The sequence below is a fragment of the Hoplias malabaricus genome, chromosome 4, assembly GCF_029633855.1.
Source record: "Hoplias malabaricus isolate fHopMal1 chromosome 4, fHopMal1.hap1, whole genome shotgun sequence".
Classification (NCBI taxonomy): domain Eukaryota; kingdom Metazoa; phylum Chordata; class Actinopteri; order Characiformes; family Erythrinidae; genus Hoplias; species Hoplias malabaricus.
In genome coordinates this window covers 1,379,265-1,393,423 of record NC_089803.1, presented here as the reverse complement: position 1 = coordinate 1,393,423, position 14,159 = coordinate 1,379,265, and the positions used below count along the sequence as shown (strand labels likewise).

The window sequence follows — 14,159 nt, the reverse complement described above, 5'->3', positions numbered from 1 at the left end:
ATGTACTAATGTTTCTGCGTCCTGAAGGGATAAGGCATTTCTAATCTTAGCAATATTGCGAAGATGTAAAAAAGCTGTCCTAGTGATACTACCTATGTGTTGATCAAATGATAAATCCGGGTCAATTATGACACCAAGATTTTTTGCTGCTGAACCAGGTTTAACTGGAAAGTCTGCTAGATTTAAAATTAAATCTGATAATTTATTTCTTGCCACTTTTGTACCATAAAGCAGGACCTCTGTTTAGTTGCTGTTTAGAAGGAGGAAGTTACGCAACATCCAGCCTTTCACGTCTTTTACACAGTCCTCTATTTTCTTTAATCTGTGTTTGTCATTGGGCTTGGCTGAAATATACAGTTGTGTGTCGTCTGCGTAACAGTGAAAGTTAATGCCATGGTTTCTTATAACTGTGCCTAGCTGTAACATGTAGAATGTAAATAATAATGGTCCTAAAATAGAGCCTTGTGGAATTCCAAATCTTACTTTAGAATAATTTGAATTTAGATTGTTTACTTTTACGAATTGATAACGTTCCGTTAAGTAAGATTTGAACCATAATAGGGCTGTCCCTGTGATTCCAACCATGTTTTCTAACCTTTCTATGAGAATATTGTGGTCTATTGTATCGAAGGTCAAGAAGCACCAACAGGGATACGTGGCCTTGATCAGAGGCAAGAAGAAGATCATTTGTTATCTTGACTAGAGCTGTCTCTGTACTATGATGTTGCCTGAATCCAGATTGGAATTTTTCATATATATGATTCTTATGTAGATATGAACTAAGTTGTTGGGCCACAGCTCTTTCTAAGATCTTGGACAGAAATGGCAAATTAGAAATAGGCCTCTAATTAGACAGTGTACTAGCATCAAGATTTGGTTTCTTGATCATAGGTTTAATAACTGCTAGTTTAAAAGCTTTGGGTACATGGCCCAGACTAAGGGATGAGTTTACTATAGTTAAAAGAGGATCAATAATAGCTGGTAGTACTTCTTTGAGCAACTTTGTGGGAATTGCATCAAGTGTGCAAGTTGTACAGTTTGCGGAGGTGATAATCTTCTCTAGTTCTAATTGTGGGAGTGGGTAAAAGGTTTCAAGTCTTTCTTTTACAGTTATATTATGTTTTATATCATTCACATCGGGTGGCAGCCAGGATGGATTTGATCCTGTGGCTTGAGTTTGTTGTCTAATATTCTCAATTTAATTATTAAAAAAGTCCATAAAATCTTTACTGGTGAGAGTTGCTGGAATTAGTTGTTCAGAACCTGCTTGATTTTTTGTAATTCTAGAAAACACACTAAACAGTGCTCTCGGATTATTTTTATTATGGGAGATCAGCGAGGCCAGATATGCTGAGCGAGCTTTAGTGAGGACATTTCTATACTCTATAAGGCTGTCCTTCCAGGCAGAATGGAACACTTCAAGCTTGGTTGATCGCCATTTCCGCTCTAGTTTTCGTAATGTTTTTTTTTTTTTTGTATTCAAATAATTATGTCACTGACAACATGGGGAAAGTTTGCAGGGATAATGAAGTCTTCCATCTTTATTAGAGGAGTTGTCTTGCTTGCTTCTTGTACCAGTCTGGCAAGTTCCCTTAATTTCTGTCGTATGTAGTCATGTTTACTTTGGTCAGATTCCATTCTCCTGAATAAATGTTCACCAAATTGCAAAATGCATTTGTCACTCTTCACAATAAATGAGACCTCATCATAAGTCATGTGACAGAGAATATCTTTTAGGCCTTTACTCAAGTCAAGCCCAACTGGAGTTGAGAATGCACAAAGGGATCGCATACTTTCTTTCGACCTTGGGAGTCTTCGTTATCAGCTGACTTAAATGGACAGTTTTTCACGTTTCCATAATGTTTTTTTTTTTTTTTTAATACAAGCCTTGACAGTGAATGCAGTGTATAAACTGCTGTGATGTTTTATTTTGCTTTGGACGATAGCATGCAACCATGTGCCCAGATCCATGTCTAATAATTTCTGTGTTGTGTGCAAAATTCCCTCGCTTTCGAAGCAGGTTTAGCTGCAAACTACGCTGTTTGGAATTTCTGGGGTATGCTTGCCTTGACAACATCAGATTCGTTGCGATGGACAGATAGTAAATGACGTGCCATTTTAAAGACTGCCTTTCCACAAAAAAGACAGTTTTGCTTTTTGTCATAGACCCGTTCCTTTTTGGAAGATGATGTTGCATGTATTACTATGTTACTGCTAAAGAAACTGGATTCACTGTGTTCTGTAGTGTTCTGCATTTTGATGGACACTGAAAGTGCTGGGAGTTGTTCACTGATGATTGACTTTCTTATATATAAATATACATCAGATAATGTTAAAAGAAATGAAAGGTCATGGCAATCCATCTTGTTTATTTATTTTTTGTAATGTTACAGTAAAGTAAAACATGTTTTTAAATCTTACATATACCCCAAAAATTACATCACATTTAAAAATTACTGTCACGCCCTCGTCTCGTCATGTCTGTTTTCCCCGGCCATCAAGTCCTGTCCCCTGTCCATTCCCAGTTATCCATTCCGTCTCCTGTCCAGTCCCAGCACCCAGTCCTGTCACCTGTCCTGCCTCATGTCCAGTCCCCGTATCCGTCCAGTGTTCAGTCACCTGTCTTGTCTCCATTCCAGTCCCGTCTTGTCATCTGCCCATGTCCAGTCTTCTGTCCCCAAACCTGTTCAGTCCCCTGTCTTGTCACAGTTCCTGTCCAATGTGCAACCCCAGTCTCCAGTCAAGTCTCATGTGTCCACTCCGTCCTGTCCAGGCCGTTCCAGTTTTTGTTCAGTCTCTTGTTGCCCCCCTTTGTCAGTCTCCTGTCATGTCCCATGTCTCATCTCACATATCCGGTCCTGTCGTGTCCCCAGTTCCTGTGTCTGTTTCTGTCTTGTCTTGAGTCTTGTCTTCCGTGGTTCTTCGTGGCTTCTCTTTTAGCACATGGCTATGTTTGTTGTTGTTCTAGTCCCGCCTTTGTTCCGCCTCCTCGTCTGTGTCATTTGTTACCCTGCCCCCTTGTTATCTGTCTCAGGTGCGTCTCGTCTGTGTTTTGTATTTAAGTCCCCTTCCTGCACTTCCTGTTTGTTGGTCATTCGTTCTTTGTATCGTGTTGAGTCAGTTATGTTATCCAGTCTGTCCGTATCTCTAGTTTGTCTTTATTCCTCTTCAGTTTGTTTAGCTCCTTTGTCCATGTCTCTGTTAGATCTCTGTTAGCTTATCTTGTTATTTAAAGCTCTCTGTTTGTTGTTCTTTTGTAAATTAAAGTTTATCTGTGCTTTAGCGTGTGCGTCCGTCTCAGTCAGCCCACCCTGTGATTCCTGACAATTACCATGATGGGATACAAAACTATTTTAACTGTGGCCTATTTGAATTGACTGTTAACCCATTTTACTCAGAAAAATCAACAAGGTTGGTGTGACTGCATCAAAAGCTACCACAATGTGACGTGTTCATGAAAGGGGTTACAATAGCCACATTTCTAAAATCCAGCCACTCTTGAGCCAGAAAATAGTAGCTGGTCTGGTTCTCAGTGCTCCAAAGTCCTCTGTTCAGATTAAAGTCAAATTTGCATTTTATTTAGTAATCAAGGTGCTAGAGTCTGGAGAAAGGCACAGAATCAAATGTGTCTGAAGTCCAGTGTGAGGTTTCCACACTTTGTGATGGTTTGGGGTGCCAGGTCATCTGCTGCTGTTGACATACTGTGTTTAATCAAGTCCAATATCAACTCAGGTGTCTACCAGGAGATTTTAGAAGACGTCACACTTCCATCTGCTGACAAGCTTTATCGACATGCAGATTCCCTTGTCCAGTAGGACTTGGCATCTGCCAAAACTATTTCCAGATGGCTTGCTGTCCATGACATCATGCATGAATACTAAGCTCACTCTCTGGACCCAAACTCCATACAGAGTATTCTCAAGAGTATGATGAGGAACACCTGACCCAGCAATAAAGACAAGTTGAAGGCTAAAATCAAAGCAACCTGAGCTTCAATAACATCTCAGCACTGCCACAAACCGATTGCCTCCATGCCACACTACATTAACACAGCAATTTGAAGTAAAAGATCCAGAAACAAGTAGGGTGGTTAAAAGTGAATGTACTTTTCTGATTGAGGTTTATTCTATATTATTCTAATAATACATAATTTCTGAAATATGACATTAATTGAAATGTCACTTTACCTTATTGAATGTACCTAACTGAATGAACTTCTAGACAATGTTGTAATTTTTGGGACACAATTCAAGTGATGGGCATCACTTGAAGTTAATGAAAGCTACTTGTAGAATGCATAAAACTTATATTCTGTGTAGTATGGTGTACTAGTATACTGCCTAAAAGGACACATCGACAAACCTAGCTTAGTGCAGCATGTCACATACATAGCGAGACACTGTTACCTTGGCAGACTCTGATGCTGAAATGCCAGACCTGCGTCCTGTAGTCTCAGTCAGGGATAATTCACCGCTCACCTTGTCCTCATTTGGAAACTGCAAACAAAAACAGAGAAATACTCATAATCACATCAAGACAAATCATCATTTGAAATACGCTTACATTACTCAAAGACTAACAAAAGATGAACAGCGGATGTGCTGAAAAACACCATATGGAGGACTACTGAAAATATGAACCTTCTGACTGTATTACCATTAACTGTGGTAAAGCGTAACATATTCTGAAACTTTAGCACTGACATAGTGAACAAAGTCACAGTCTTGTCCTCCTAGGAAAAGGACACTCCCTTAGAGTCAGAAAGGGGACGATACACACCCACTTGAAATCCTGCATGAAAACATGCATTCACACACAAGTACAAAAACGGAGACGTCACATCTGTGTGGTTAAAACATATCGTGGTCTATCACATTAGCAACATACACCTTAAACTCGACAGTACGACATGCACATTTAGAAGCTGTGAGTTTTTCCCTTTTCAGATTTTCTATAGTAACAGACGAATGCTCAGAGCAAAGCTTTAAGAAACAGACACTACTAGTACACTAATACCACTCCTGTATACTAACCAATATGAAGCAATATTGATCATAGCCTTTTAAAACAGTATAGGGAGCAGGCCTGCTTCCCATAATCTCTGTCGGAGATAATGCACTGCCAAGCTCTTCCTTACTCAACAACTACAAATGATAACAGAGAAATACTCATGATGATCTCAGAGCACTGGCTAAACACGACCCTATCACAAAAGAAAGAGTGATTAAAACATGGATGAGGAAAAGCACTGGATTGCAAAAATTCTGATGGTATTGTTCATTAACTGTGGCAAAGGGTCAGACATTCTTACTACTCTAGGTCTGAAAGAGTGAACAAAATCACAGTCTTATCATCCTAGGGAAGGTACCCTCCTCTATAGTCAGAATTGGGACGACACGCACTGTTCAATTCCAGACTGACATTTACCAAAAGCAGTGAGTCGACACAGCGTATTGTCACACTCGTGTGTGGTCACAAATGGGGTCCCTATTCCACTCTTTTCTTTCTGCTGAATTCAAGGCTTGAGTTAGATTCATTTAAATCATGATTTCATCCCCTCTACAACAATTCCAGTTCTCACCTTTTTTTTCTTTTGTTGGGGACAATCACCGATCACTGCAGATGGCTCAAGTTGCAGCCCTGCTTGGTCTGAACTTGTTGCAGTCTGAACTTTGCGAGATTATCATGAAGATTCTGTTTTTTGGACTTTACAAAGTGATAGACATATTGACAGCAATATCACATCCACGTAAAAAAGGTTTGAGTATTCATATGATAATTAGATACTCATAATTACTTAACACATTACTCAAAATAGCCAAACTGTCTGGAAACATTACCTGCTCCCTCCAAGGCCAGTCTCCATCCCCATAATCATAGTGAAGCTCTTCACCTGGTATTATATCTTTTAGTGCAAAAAGGCACAGATGTGGCTTGCCCTTGACTTCAATAGTTTTCATCTTACAATTTGGATGTTTTGCATCATCATTAACCAGCCTTCCCAAAGAATCATCTTCCTGAGAAGCATCCACGCTGCATTGAGATAAACACAGAACAATTTAAAAAATCTTAATATAACCAGTAGCTATCATATAAATACAGACATTTCAAGGCACTTACCACCAGCACTTTCCCTTCCACTAAAAATCAAACAAAAAAAAATTGTTCCTTCTCTGTATAATAAGCCATACGACAGCTGCAGTCTTTTTGTGTTATGAGTTCACCCCTGTACTCAAGGACAAAATCACCCTTAGGTACAGCCTCCATGGCAAACACTCCACGACCTTTAAACATAAGTAAACATTATTATTATCTCATTACTGGACCCTCTCATCTTCAGAAAAAAAATGTCATTTTGGAAATAACGTGGATGACTAATATTAATACTATAATATCATAGTACAGGGGAAAATAGTAAAATGTAGCAACTATAGTCCATGTCTAAAAATACTTCAAACATCCAAATTAGTTAACATACCTTTGTGAACACCAATATAGCGTTTCTCAAATCCTGGTTTGTCAAGCGCTGCTCGGACATAATATTCAGCCTCATCTTTTGTCCTAAGTCGTCTTTTTCTTTGACTTGAGTCAACCATTTTTGAAAGTCTAAAGCTGATCTGGTCGTGGAGATGGGGGAATACATCTTCTCTATAAGGGGATTCCCTGGGAGGGCTGTAGACAGAACATAAGATGATGTCTTTTGGAGTTTCTGTAATTTCTTTATAAATTTTAAGCCAAATTAGTGATTTTTCTAGTTTTAGTGGGACTATAAATGTAGACAGTTCTGATTTGTACCAGATAATAATTCCACCAGAATCTCTACCTCTTTTAACGTCAGGGTGTTTAACAGATGGAAGAATGATTTCTTTGTAGTTGGGGGGACAGTGAGTGATGGAATCAGATTTACAGCAAGTTTATACTGAAATAATAATGTCAGTGTTTTTTGTGTTCTGTATGAATTCAGTGTTTTTACTTTTGTACCCGAATAGAGATGATTTTATGCCCTGAATGTTCCACATCGAGATAGACAGAGGTTTCATTTTAAATTATATGGAAGTGATAAAACAAATACAAGTAGTTTTTAAAAGGAGATAAACCTGTGTAGTATAGCTTTTGATTTTGTAAACTATTTACAACCTGTGTGCAAGGACATTCATTTTATTTATTAATCAGTCTGTGGTTTGATTGTGTTTAGTGATTGTCACTTAGCTCAGCAGTCTGCTGCATATAAGACTAAGCAGCTGTTTGATCTCGCCTAGGTCTGCAGCACTGGTGGGGGCTGGGTTTTTCACCACTGTAGCGTAGGTCTGCTCCTTGGCTTCTCAAGGGGGGTCTGCATTGCATCCTAGGGCCACATCTTTCAAATTTTTGGCAAAGGTTCCCACATAGTCTTTGTGCAGGTGAACGTGGTCATGGAGATTATGGATGTTCAGGTTGAGGTGGTGTACCAGGTGGACATTGGCTATTAATGCACATCTGCGGGAGATGTCTGCATTTATCTTGTAGATAGTAGCAGGGTGGAGGTTTCTCCAGGGCAGAATGGTAGAGATGGAGATCTTTGTGGTGGGGAAGGTCTGTGTGGTCTGTGCTACTCCTTCTATGCACTCAGCTACTCTCTCTTGTTGTGACCTTAAGTCATTAGTGCCAGTGTGGATGATAATATGATCTGGTTAAGCAGTGAAGCATGTCTGCTCTCTCTCTCTCATACACACACACACACACACATACACACACGCTCTCTCTCTCTCTCTCACTCTCTCTCACACACACTCTCACTCTCTCTCTCACACACACACTCTCTCTTTCTCTCTCTCTCTCTCTCTCTCACACACACACACACACACACTCTATCTCACACACACTCTCTCTCTCTCTCACACACACACTCTCACACTCTCTCTCTCACACACACACTCTCTCTCACTGTTACGACCCAGTCTAGGGTTGAGCCGTAACAGAATGAGGTGTGTGTTGGAATTAATGTATGAGAAGGGAATAACTGTAACAGAGATGTAAACTGTGAAACAAAAGGACACAAACGGAACCACAGAATGTATAATGAATAGAATATATATTGTAAATGTGATATTTACAATGAGCCAAACACCAGTGAACTTCAGGATGGCCTTATGCCGACAAAAACAACAAACAAACACCCCTCCTAACTGACGCACAAACAACTCTAACTTACCTAAGTGAAAACAAAAAGGAAACAAAAGACAATGCCTTACACCCCTATGTATATACAAAAACTCACACAAAACCCACTCCCAAAACAAACGGCAGCCAGCTCTACTCTACATCAGTATTCAAAAAGGGGCAAAAACAAACTCGTAGTCGAAGTGGGAATGTAACAAAGTCAAAACCAGGAAAACACTCAGAATTCATTATACACAACACAAATCACATAGCACAAAAACAAAGCTGACTAGCAGTGTACACACAGACATATTTATGACTCCTGCCGACATGACGAAATGGTGACAGACACAACACATGGACTGGATGGTGGACTGGACTCAGGTCGACGCACAAATACACGAACTGGAAACTGGAATGAACTCTAGACGGGTGAACAAACATGGACTGGAACAGATTGCAGAACCTATAATTTTACAGAGATAGTGAGAGAGAGAGAGAAAAAAAACATACATAGCGCAGCGTAATACTCACACACACACTCTCTTTCTCACACACACACACTCCCTCCCACACAAACTCTCTATCTCTCTCACACAGACTCTCTCTCTCACACACACATTCTCTGTCTCTCACACACACACACTCTTTCTCTCTCTCACACACACACACATACACACACACTCTCTCTCTCTCTCTCTCTCTCTCTCTCTCTCTGGTTGCAGGCGTTCATTCAAATGAAGCGGGACCAGGCCCTACATGACTGTTTAAGGCTGAGACGACTTGATTACAAAAGTATAATCTGGCGTGCCTCTGCTTCACTGGAATAAAACCCTGTAGCCACACTGGCCCTTTGTGGATACAATTGGTGACCTCTGCCCCAGGACATGCACATCAACCCCCAAAGTGGGGATTAAACAGGCATTTAACACCCCAAACTTACCCCAAATTTTGAAAGCCGTCTGCACATTTCAACCAACATAAAAATTCTGGAATCACAAAGTTTCATTCACAACTGAAACCAGAGTAGTTTTTCAGCACCAACCGTGATGATCTCTATGGGTTTATTTAGTTAATGAATGGCCATTAAGAGCACAGGACCTAGAATAAAGATTATCATGCAGTGTCCTAAGGGGAAAAAAACAGCCAAATAGAGCTGTGTACATTCCATGGAAAGGTTTTTCAAAGTTGCCTCTAAAATTAAAACACAGGAGACAATTTGTTTTTTATTTTTCCTCTGTAAGCCATGACCTGAGACACAATGGTGGTGTAGTATATATGTAGCGTTTGACCTTATTCGATCTCGTTCTGAATAATGACGTTTTGACTAATGATAATAATTGTTATTGTTATGATTGACTTAAATGACAAAAACATTAACAAGTAGTTAGAGAGTGAATACTGTCATCGCTACGTGAGTTCTTCGGGATTTTCAGACTCTTAATGAACAGACTCCACACACTGTTATTTCAAGTAATGGAAATATTTTATTAAGAGAAAAGAGACTATTTACTAAACATAGCACGATCCTAGAAATTCTCACTGGATCAACGCAGGTCAAACCGGTTCGAATTTAAAGATAGGCTAGGTGATATGACTTGACTAATGTGTTGCTAAATGAGATTTAATCAATGTATAAATTTATCAAGAGACTTAATTAGGCATCAGCTTCTGAAAAGTGAGTAAATTTTGCTTGCTTACTCTTGTCACCGTTATCACCAAGCCGTTGGGTCCAACAATTCAATCTCCGTTCTCCGGGTCTTTGCTTCTCGTCCTCCCCGTGTCACTGAAGGTAGGCTCGTTAGGGAGGGGATTCCTTCCAGGGTGAGTCAGACACTCTTGGCCTTAGACAGTGTGACATCAGTCGGGGGATTCCCTTCACGGAGAACTGCTGGCCTGGCTGGTTCGTCCCCGGAGTGAGGGGGGGCGTCGAAGAGTCATTCACTCGTTACTCGAGTCCCCAGAAGCGATGCCCTTAGAAGTCAGAGTATAACTCTAACAAATCCGCTATCAACTAATCTCAGGGGTGATATCTTATTCTGGCCAAAATAAGTTTAACCTGCTTTGATCAGTCGTGAGATTAAACTTTGATTGGGCGACAAAACATGAACTCAAATAAGCAAAGAAAAGATTACTGAGAGTTACTCGATGTTACTCGGTAGTTTCTGTATCACACTGCTAACTAGCACAAGGCGTCCCTTGGAAGTTGAGTGAGATCCTTTGTTAGAGTCTTTTTGAAGAGTAGTTTCGTCGGCGTAAGGAAGAAGGAAGAGTGTCGCAAGCGAAGTGAAGAGCGACGTGAGGAGCATAGCGGAAAGAAAAGGGTAGCAGAAGAGTAACAAGAGAAGAGAGTGAACAGAGATGGGCACTCCCTTTTCAGATGTGGTGCGGTCACGCCCATTTGGGAGGTCTCCTTCCTTTGATTGGATCCTGGGTCTGAGGCTCACGTGACTTGTTTCACATTTCAGAGAGAGAAAGAAGTCACATATACTGAATAATATAGAATAATGACTAGGGTAAAATACATTATACATACTTGGGGTACAGCATAATGAGTGTCCTGGATTATTTTTATCAAATATCTATGTATCTATATATCTTGGGTACGTTACAATTACATCCCACTACAATATTATGCTAGATGTTAGAAACTAATTCGTTTTCCTAATCAGAGACAGAAATTCTCCTTCATGATTGAAACAGTAATACACATCACTTCATTAGTTAGTAGACATTCACTTGAGAATAACATAAGGGCCATCTGTGTGATTCTGCATACGATAAGGCTTGCCATCTTGATGCCGAGGGCCATAAACTAGGTTCATTAATTCTGGTCTTCACCACTTTGTTTGATCTTCTTTTTCCTAAAAGCGTCATAAACTGGGCCTGTTATCTTTCCATTTCTGAAGACGAGGAGGGGGTCATGGACAAGTGTCCTGGTCAGACTTTGATGTGCGTGAGTTGGTGTGTGTGTGTGTGTGTGGGGAGGGGTGCAGAGTTTGTACGCACACACACAGTTTTGTGGAATGTGGGGTTCTGTCCCAAGAAATCCTTATTGAGAGTGGAGAGTCTTTCATTCAGAACTTTTCATTTCTTTATTCGATCCATACTCCACTACAGTGGGCCATTTTCAGTGTCCTCAAACAAACCCACAATGGGTCGTACATGTCACATCTTGACACTTTCTGGTTTGTTTTCCCCTTTCTATTGGCTCTCTCTTCGCTGTTTTCCTGTCTCTGCACATGGCTTTGTTTATGTTCACTCTAGCTCCACCTTTTGTTCCGCCTCCTCATCGTTTCCCTTGTTATCCGTTTCAGCTGTTTCTTGTTAAGTTCATGTATTTAAGCCCTCTTCCCTCACTTCCTGGTCATCGGTCATTTTGAGTTTGAGTTTGAGTTGTTTGGTTGTTTGTTCATTTGTTTTCGTGGTTTGGTTGTTTGTTTGTTTGCTTGCTTGCTTCTTTGTTTTCGTGGGTTTGTTTCTTTGTGTATTGGGTTTCATGTTTCTCGTTTCTTGTTTCTCGTTTCTTGTTTCTCGTGCCTCGTTCGGTCTCTTGCCCTGTTTTCCTGCTCTTCCCAAATGTTTTCGTAGTTTTCGTTTCTCGTTATCTCTTTATTAAATTCCGTGTTGTAGCGAGTGTGTCCGCCTCCCTAAATCTACTCATCACACCCCCGTTACAGTACACCACCTTTTGTAGTACATTGTGGGTTTGTTTGAGGACACTGAAAATTGTTCATCATTGTGACATCAGCGGATAGAGGACACCCATAAAGCACTGTGCTGTTTGGTAAAAACCTGCATGTGTTAGTGTCCGAAATAGTCCACTACCCTCCTACATTCAGTTCCCTATAATAGTGCACTGTATAAAGAGTGATATGGAGAACAGTGAATAGGGAGCCATTTCCAACACTGTGAGTGTATTATGGTTATTCTCTATCCAGTACATCAGTTGTACACTACATATTGCACTGTTGGAATTGTTTAGTGCACTGATCATTGTGCACTATGTGTTTGTACACCTGCAGTAAACTTACATTTAGCAAAATAACTTCAAATAATACAGGGGCAGAGCAATGAAAATGGATCGTCATTGAGTAGAGGCCATAACATGAAAAAAACAATATGGAGGACAGCCAGCAAGGTCTTCACCCAAAACCTGGCAAAACCTTAACTGGTGCGGCAGGGGACACAAACGAGGCCTAAAGCAGACTGCCTGTGGACGGCTTATTATCGGTCAGTGAACTAGAGTTATTTACATTGGAAACGGAAACATATCAAATAAAATACATGTCCAACAATGTTATAATATATTGTACAAACCAAATGGGAACGTTTTGTTTTATTCATGAAAAATACATTGTTTTCTGTAAACTCCATTAGTGAACAATGTCCTACAGATCATTTATTCATTCATTCATTATCTGTAACCGCTTATCCAGTTCAGGGTCGCGGTGGGTCCAGAGCCTACCTGGAATCATTGGGCGCAAGGCAGGAATACACCCTGGAGGGGGCGCCAGTCACTCACACTTTTGAGTCACCAATCCACCTACCAACGTGTGTTTTTGGACTGTGGGAGGAAACCGGAGCACCCGGAGGAAACCCACACTGACACGGGGAGAACACACCAAACTCCTCGCAGACAGTCACCCGGAGCGGGAATCGAACCCACAACCTCCAGGCCCCAGGAGCTGTGTGACTGCGACACTACATGCTGCACCACCGTGCCGCCCTCCTACAGATCAATGGCCAAATAAATAAGAAAATAAAATAAATAATAATGCCTACATAAATAATAAATATCATTTGTTAATCATGGGAGCATTTTATTTAAAAAAAAAAAAATGTCATAGTAATGTCCTATTAAACTCACTTATTGAATCTGCACCCTTCAGTTCACCCTTTAATAATTCTCCTCCAGATGTCAAATGCAGAGTGTAATGGCTAGATCAAACGTCACTTTCTAAAACCTGACAGAATATGATAAGCCAAGGGCCATTGCTCTGCACGTTGTTGGAGAATTCTCTGCCGCCCAACACCAGATGCAGCTAACGAACAAAGCTCTCTGAACCTTTATGGAGTGAGGAGAGAACTACAATCTGCAGAGGGCAGTGGCACCAGGACCAAGACTGAGAGCTAGTGCAAATACTACAGCGGTGATCACCTCCGAGGTGCGCTCACTAACACGTGGTAATGATGAGCATGTCGCCTAGCTTCATTTACTTTACAAAATAAAAGACCTCCATGCACCTGCTCACTTTTAAAACTGAATATGCCACAAATACATTTGAACAGAATAAAGAAATACAATGGCAGCTTATTTAAGTAAGTACACAAAGTTAAACCAGACTTTCTCGCTCCACCGTTTGGTCTCTTTGCATTTTTGGTCATCTTTGGAACTGGATGACGATTGTGACAAGGCACATTTGCTAGTCTCAATATGCTAACGCTATCAGAGAAATAATAGTTTTTTCTTAATTTGAATTGACCATTTCTCCTTACTTCTTTCTCCTACCATATTAGTGTATTTCCCCACTGCTCTAAATCAGTGTGCAACATGTAAATAAAAACAACTTACAATGATGTGCAAATCATTTAAACCCTACATTTAATTTAAAATCAATTAAAAACTGAGAGAGAAAACAGACACAACACAGAGTCACAAAGACATTTTAGTTTTTTTATTTTTTTAAAAATTTTAATTAAAAAAATTTGTGTAAATGTGATATTAAACTGTGTGTGTGTGTGTGTGTGTAGGAGAGAGAAAGTGTGTCTATTCTGTCTCACACACACGCACTGAGGAGTCATAATCCCAGAACCTAAACCCAGCGTAGAGGGGCTCAGTGAATGTGGAGGTGAATGTGTGTAAGTGTGTGAGTGTGTGAGGTGAGATGGTGTAGAAGGACAGAGTGCCGGACCCACAGTCCAGAAACACTCCGACTCTCTTAGAGAGAGAGGGGGGGGTGTATCTCAGTGTTCTGATCATTGTGTCTGACACAGTAACTGTTCTCAGAGCAGAACAG

The 14,159-nt window shown here is 40.4% G+C and overlaps 1 protein-coding gene, 1 long non-coding RNA gene and 1 pseudogene across 2 annotated transcripts in view; all 3 read right to left on the bottom strand.

Moving 5' to 3' along the window:
- Positions 1–14,159, bottom strand: part of LOC136694071 (zinc finger protein 850-like) — a 196,988-nt gene that overhangs the window by 91,954 nt on the left and 90,875 nt on the right. The gene's annotated exons all lie outside the window — the stretch shown is intronic.
- On the bottom strand, positions 4,335–5,989 carry LOC136694275 (uncharacterized). Its single transcript, XR_010802163.1, has 3 exons — positions 5,841–5,989; positions 5,582–5,706; positions 4,335–4,496 (listed from the first exon to the last, which is right to left on the bottom strand). It is a non-coding gene; the product is annotated as an uncharacterized lncRNA (long non-coding RNA).
- Positions 13,910–14,159, bottom strand: part of LOC136694003 (NACHT, LRR and PYD domains-containing protein 3-like) — a 30,205-nt pseudogene continuing 29,955 nt past the window's right edge.